This window comes from Urocitellus parryii, chromosome 1, assembly GCF_045843805.1.
Source record: "Urocitellus parryii isolate mUroPar1 chromosome 1, mUroPar1.hap1, whole genome shotgun sequence".
NCBI classification, from domain to species: Eukaryota; Metazoa; Chordata; class Mammalia; order Rodentia; family Sciuridae; genus Urocitellus; species Urocitellus parryii.
The window spans coordinates 157,455,903-157,463,538 of NC_135531.1; positions in this window are offsets into that span (position 1 = coordinate 157,455,903).

Here is a 7,636-nt window from a genome sequence, read left to right on the forward strand (position 1 = left end):
CCGAGAGCTCAACATATATTTTTGGAGAAGCAATTCTACCTACAAGACAGGCACCCTTTGCAAGGCACTCCTTGTGTCCTAAATGAAGAGAATGTCCCCTGGGCCCTCCCAGGAGACATAACCAGGTGTCACTTCTCAGGCATTCTAACTTTGCTTTCCTGAGCACTCTGACTGTTCAGGAAGAGTATTAAGTAAGCCCAGGATGTTCCAGCATCTCCACTCCATGCACTATATGCCAGCAGCTTCGAGGAGCCATCTCAAAAAGCTGTTAAGACCAGCTCCTGGTGTCACTGACATTGACATGGGACCAGGGAGAATTTTCCTCTATCCAGCCTCATTTTCTGCAGCCTCTGCAGCTCAGCACCTCTGCCATCCTGTGCCTACCCAGAATTCTCAGCAGATCCTGTGACTCCTGTGCTGGGCCAGCTGTATCTTCCCAATGCAGGACACTCTGCTCCCCTCTCAGGCTGTTCAGAGACCTGACTCTGGTGACCATGGGAGTGGTAATCAACATGCACAGCCTGTGCCCCCCAAGAACATCTCCAAGAGAGGAGAGGCTGTTCCCATCTGCCAGGAGGTTCAAGGTGCTCAGGTTCGTACACCCAAAGGTCCCTGCCCCAGGTCTTAGGGTATATTCTTTTTCCCACCAAGGCCCTGACTTTAGGATCTCATGGAGGTTTTGTCTTAGTGTCTTGCAACTCAGTTGCCTTTTTTTTTTTTTACCAGATTCTGACCTGATCTCAACCTAGTCTGCCCTGCAGTTGCATGAGATGGAGTCTCAAAACTTCCACAGCATCTGTGGCAGGTGGAATATTTCCCTCCTCCAAGAAGCCCTCTCCTAATCCCTGGAACCTGTGACTAGGTAGGTTATATGGCAAAGGGAAATAAAGGCCATGAATAGAATTAAGGTGGCTAATCAGTGCCCCTTAAATAGAGATAACCCTGGATTATCCAGGTGGGTCCGATGTAATCACAAAGGTCTTTGACAGCAGAGAGAGAGGTGGCCACGGAGACTCAGAGGACACCACACAAGATGGATTCACTGCCTGCTGCTGGCTTTGACCACCGAGGAAAAGACATGAGTCAAGGGATGTGGGCACCCTCTAGAAGCTGAAAAGGGTAAGAAATAGATGCTCCCCCAGCTCCCGGGACATAGCACGACCATGCTAGCACCTTGATCTTAGCTAAGTGAGACCCAGTCAGAATCTTGATCCACAGAACCAACACTGCCAATGTGGGTTAATCAAGCCCATGCAGTGGGCAATGGCTCACTACAGCAACAGGAAAGTATCACACGGTGGCCTGAGAGCCGCTTCCTGCAACCCGATCATTCTCTGTTTGGAAGATCTCTACAGAGATCAAGGAGCCACGCTACACCATGTTTTTTTTTAATTATCATTATCCCTAGCACCTGGCTACCTTGAACCCCTCACATTTATGTTCTACCCGCTCCTCATTTTGCAGGTGGAGCAGCAAAAATTATGGCATCCCTGAATGCTAGGCATTATCCCATCCTACTTACTACTCACAGTGGGGACACTATTGTGATCAGACACATGGGAAATGCAACTTCAAAATCCCATCCAAACCTACTTCTGCTTCAATTAGTATACCCCGAGTCCCCTGGAATCTCACACCTCAAGGAGTGGTCTTCAGACCATCATAGGCATCTCCAGAGAGCTAGTTAGCCACACAGGACTCTAAGCTCCACCCCAGGCACACTGAGCCCCCAGTTGCACATTTGAGCAGGAGTCCTGGGTGACTCATATACACATTAAGACTCGAGACCCACACACCAGCAAAACACAACCCAAGGGTTACAGTCTAATTTGGGGGGATGGGAGAATATGCATCCAGGCAGCAGGAGGGAGGGAAAGAGAGTGAGGCAGAGGGCGATGGGAACGGTTCAAGCTGATGCATGTCTCTGCTGGCCTCTGCTTCATGGCAAGCTGTAAAGAGACAGCTGGTGTCTCAGCACATGTGCCGCTCATCCATCCTCCACATCCCTGGACACGCTACACAGTGAATGCTCCATCTCCTAATTCTCATCGGTCAAAGTAGGAATTAAGTGATTCCCTGTACTTCCAAGCTGCATCCTTCAGCCCCGTGAATGGTACCTAGGAAGCCCATCGCCTGGCATTTACTCAAATTGGGATCAGCTGAGACTCAGGGTATGCAGCTGGGCAGCAGACCAGGTAGCAGAACCTCAAGAGGGTAATGGGGAAGGGTCCAGCCTTCCTGTCCCAAGGACTCTCTGGCCCGAGGGGGAGGGCTGGCAGACCCAAGTGGAACAGGTTCAACCCACTCCCCCGGAACACGTTGGATTATCCCAGCCAGGCAAGACCCCCTGATTCAGACCTCATGGGCCCCTTCCCCTCTCATTCATGCCTATGTTGGGAGCATTTGCCAAGGACTGGCAGGCAGACTAAGAGGACCATCCCATTTTTTGTTTGGTTGATGGTTGTTTCTGCAAGATGAGGGAGAATTCTCTCCCGCAGGACTAGTGGGGCTGGGAAACACCCTGCAAACGATGGCCTCAGTACCCTTTCTCCTCACCTGAGAAACCCCTAGAAATCCCTGAGGACATGAGGGAGGGCCTATCATTCCAGGCCCTCTGGTTGCCGGAGAAAGACAGAAAACTGTGGCCTTGGGAATCCTGGGGAAAGGACTTGACCTTGCTAAGCCCAGTTTCCTCCTCTGTGATAAGGGGCAATGCCAGGTAGCCATTAGGCAGCTACAAGAAGAAAGAACATGGGGCAGGGACTGTTTCCAGGTTCTGCCCGAGTCTGCCCCTCAGGCTGATCACACTGAGCTCGCTCTCGACAAAAGGCTCTTTCAAAAGAGGCAGAGGCCTCGCTCCAGTAGACAGAGCTGCTGGTGGCACCATGGCCTAGTCTCCCTGCTCTTCTGCCCATCCGAAGCAGGTGCCAAAAGCCACAGATGCTCATACATAAAGTCCTTTTTAAAAGTGATGGACAGAATCTACCCATATTCTCCCAGATATTCAGCCATCTCTAGATGGCTTAGAGTCCCTAATACAATGTAAATGCCAGGTAAACGAGGAACACAGCTACACATGCTCAATTTTGTTTTGAGTATTTCTGATCTGCGGGTGGTTGAATCCACAGACGAGGAACTGTGGACACCAAGAGCTGACTGTGCCTGCTGGCTACTGAGGACAACTGTCAAAGTGCATATGGCTGGTGACAGCTGCATGAGCAGTGACACACACAGACACACAGACCTTGGCCCCAGACCTGTCTGTGCTGGGTCCCAACCAAGGTGTTCACCAGGGAACAGAGATGCCTGTGTCTCCAGCATTGAGCTAACAGGAAGAACGTGTCCTGCTGAGGGTCCCAGCTTCAGCGTAGCTCAGCCTCCCACCTCCCACAGACACCCCCAGGGTCAGCCTCTCCAACACCCAGACACCAGGGCGCTCCTCCCATGTCTGCTGCTGTGTTAGAAGCTAGAGCTGCAGCAGCAGCCAGAGCCATCAAGGGTCTCAGGCTTGCATCTCCAATGAGGGCTCAGTGACCACTGTTGACCTGCCCACTAGAAAGGGACTCCAAGTTACCTGGGCTCGGCTGTTTGTGTTCCTTAAGGGGACAACATTTATTAATGGAGAGAACTAAAACATCTGGTGAACAGAATGGCTGATCAGTGCAAAGTGGAGCACAACCAAAGTGACGATGATGCCTACCTTCCCCACCACAGGAAAGCTAATCCAGGCAGACTCCTAGGAGACCTCCCACCTACACCTTGGATCATCCTGAGTTTAGGCTGCAGAATGGAAAGCCTCCTGCTCGGACCTGACGCATCAGAGATACAGACATGCCCTGAGAAACACTTCAGAGCTTCCCACCATTGTGTGGCCACCAGGGAGGGTAGCTGCACACACCAGATGGTCACATGGTCACTGGACATGGTCTCTTGACGCAACCACAGGATGTGGTGGACACCAGGCCCAGAAGGCTGCTGGGGTCTCACTGTGTACTGCTTTGCAATGAACTGTTTTTCTTTTCTAAGTAGAAGAACACTCTTACATAATGACAAAAGCAAAGCACAGTAAATGTATCAGCCAGTAACACAATCACATATAGGCATTTTCAAGCGTTATGCATGGTACCAGTGGTAGGCACTACACTTTCATGTGACTGGCAATGCACTGGATTTGTTTACAAACACAAGTGGCATTCATTGTGCTGTGTGACTTCAGTTGTGTAACATCACGAGGTGATCAGAATTTTTCAGACCCATTATAATCTCAGGGGACCACCATCCTACATAAGGTACATCATTCACCAAAACATCCTCATGTGGCACATGACTACGTTCAATATGAGGCAATTGTTAATTTGTTCTCCCAGGTGCAGTGTCCCCAGCGTGAGGAACACACTCGCCACCGGACGGCCACATTGTAGGCTGAGAAGTCAAACATGGTGGGGGACGACACCAGAAGCAAGTTTCAGGGTGGGGTGATGAGGGCCTGCAGAAGGAAGGGACCACCCCCAAAACTAAACTCCCCACACCTCAGGGTTCTTACCAGAAGTAAGCTCTAGAAGGAAGAGTGTGGGATTGGGGGTAAAGGAAATTGTCCCCTCTGCAGGGCTGGGCAGGGAATTTAGAGTAGGCTTCTCCTGTCCACTGGAGCCAGGAGAAAGTCCAGAAAAGGCAGGCATTGATGTTCACCAAGCCCAAGGAGTAGGTGCCATTGTGGGAGGCTTCAATATGATTAATAAAATATTAATGCATTTTCTTAAAGTTTTATAATCAAAAACTCTTATAAGAATCAATAACCCTAACTCTTATAATGATAAGCACAACTAACGAACCATATTGTTTTTCTTAGATGCCACTTGTGGATTTCTCTCACTGGAATCATTGAGAGTTGCAGAGTTATTTCATAGTTCCTTTTGAAATTGGGTAAGGGGCTCAGGCTGTGCCCAGCACAGTGTAAGACCTAAATAAGCACTGATTCTCATTATTTTATTGATAGCTAGTGATACTGACCACTTGATGATGACCCATTTCTAGAACTTACATGGAAATTAAATTGTCAAAAAGAAGAATAAAAGCAGCAGGAGCAGAGCTGTGGACTGAACAGAAGGGGAAGGGAAACTCAAAACCCCCAGAGGCTCACGACAGCATGGCAAGAGAGACAGCACCCCCAACGCCTGCCTCCAGGCCCCGCGGCCAGTGGAGGGGAAGTCTCTCCTCTGCAGGGTGAAGGGTGAGAGAGTCCCCGCAAACGCCATCAGAGCAGATGCTGCAAGCCTAGCCACAGTCCTTGCTTTACAGCCTAAAGGGAGAACAAACCTGAAATCTGCACAGTAATCCAAGTTTGGAAAAAAAGGACTCCTTTCATCTCCCTGAGAACCCCCAGGCTGCTGTAGCCAGGCACCATCTTGGGAAGGGACTTGCTGTTTGAATTTGGACTGCTCTAGGGGTCAGGAACCCCTGTGTGTCCTGATGGTCCTCTGTGCTGGCTCAGCAGGCGGCTGTCTCAGAAGCCAGACTTGTCGTGGTGGAGTGACTCTGACAAACCCGCGGAGAGTACTACATGATAAGGAGCTGCCTCTGAGACTCAGAGTGCTGGGGGCTGACCACAAGAACCAGGGCATGGGGAGCCTGGCCTCTGAGATGTGTGTGGCTTCACGGGTGCCCTGTCTACAGGCAGCTGCCTGCGTGGTTCCCACCACTCCTCTCCCAGCCCCACACATGGGTGCCTGACACTAACAAAGTGGCAAACACCTCAGAGGTGTGTTAAGACAGTTTTGAGAAATGCCTCCAGGGTTCTGGTTGTTGCCCCTCCCCTGGGCACATATGAAGATCTGGAGAGAAACTTTGTGTGGCGCCAGCTGTATTCTGCTCCCCCTCACTTCTGGGAACACCTCAGCTAAGAGGAATCTCACGCAGCTACAACCTTGACTCACCCGCACTCAATCCCCGGTGGGCACGACAGATACAAGAATCAAGGGGAGAAATGCACGCTGAAGAAAGTCTGAGGTCCCACTCCTGGTGGGCACCTCCCCAGCAACAGTTGAGAGGAATAACACAACTCTTGCTTCCACAGCACCTATGTGGGTCCCCTGCATGGGTCACCCAGCACCTTGTCTGACACCTACCAGACTAGGTGTGAATGCCCAACCTCTCCCTGTGAAACTCCTGGACCCACACCAGTGTCTAGTGAGAGGACAAGTGCTTCAGGTCCCTTCTCACTTGTTATGGTTTAGAGATGAGGTGTCCCCCAAAGTTCATGTGTTCGACAATGAAAGAATGTTCAGAGATAAAATGATTAGGTTATGAGAGTTGTAACCTAATTAGTGGATTAATCCACTGATATGGATTAACTGGGTGGTAGCTGGAGGCAGGTAGGGTGGGACTGGAAGGAGGAGTAAGTCACTGTGGGCATGCCTTTGGAGTTCATGTTGTCAGTCTCTGGCGAGAGGGTCCCTGTCTCTGCTTCCCGGGTGCCATGTCCTGAGGAGCTGTTTGCTCTGCCATGCCCTTGTGCCATGATGGGGTGCCTCACTCAGGCCCAGAGCCAAGGAGCTGGCTCACCATGGACTGAACCCCTGAAACCATGACCCCAAACCAACTTTTCCTCCTCTACTTTGTTCTGTCAGTTCTTTTGGTCACAGCAATATAAAGCTAGTACCAAGGACACATTCAAATATCAGAGCATTACCAAGAGTTCCAGAGGAAACCCTCATCACCCAATGGGCCACTCCTCACATCCTAGGAGTAGCCACACAGGATACAGTCCACACACCTTACTGTATATACCACACCTGCCTGAACTGCTATAATGTCCTCACTCTTATGTGACCTGCAGAAACAGTGGGTCTCTCAAACTCTGATATGGTATACACTGGGTGCAAACTGCTAATCAAAGATGAAGAAGATATGGGGAAGTTACACTATGGAAACCAGCTGAAAATAAACTCAATGTCACATAACGAACCAATATGCCAAGATATATCTTTAAGATGGAGTGGTTTACTAAGAAAATAATCCTATAAAAGTGGTAGAGATCTCATTCCCACCAAGGTGCCCGATCAACCTAGGAACACAAGAGGGAAAAAGAGATAATATGACACCTTCTAAAGAGAAAACTCTCTAGTAACAGATTCTTGAATTCTTCTAATAAAGAATTCAAAAGAATGATTTTTGAAAAGCTCGATAAGATCCATTAGACTATAGATAAACAATTAAATGAAATTAGGTGGACAATGCAAGATATGAATGAGAAATTTACCAAAGAAAAGAGATTATGAAGAAGAATTCATCCGAAATCTTGGCAACAAATAGTTTAATAAGACAGATTAAAAAATTTAATAGAAAGCCTTGACAACAGACTAGATTATGTGGAAGAAATAATACCAGAACTTGAAAATAAATCTTTTAAAATATTACATTCTGACAGAAATAGAGAAAAAAATAAGAAAGGAATAGCATGCTAAATCTTTAGGTCATAATAAAAGATCAATATCCACAATATCAGCTTACACAAAGGGGGAAAATACAGTTTAAGGACATAGAATACCTATTCAATGAAATAATAATGGGAAACTGCCATTATTATGGACACTCAGGTAGAGGAGATCTATAGAATTCCAAATAGATGTGAACAGAA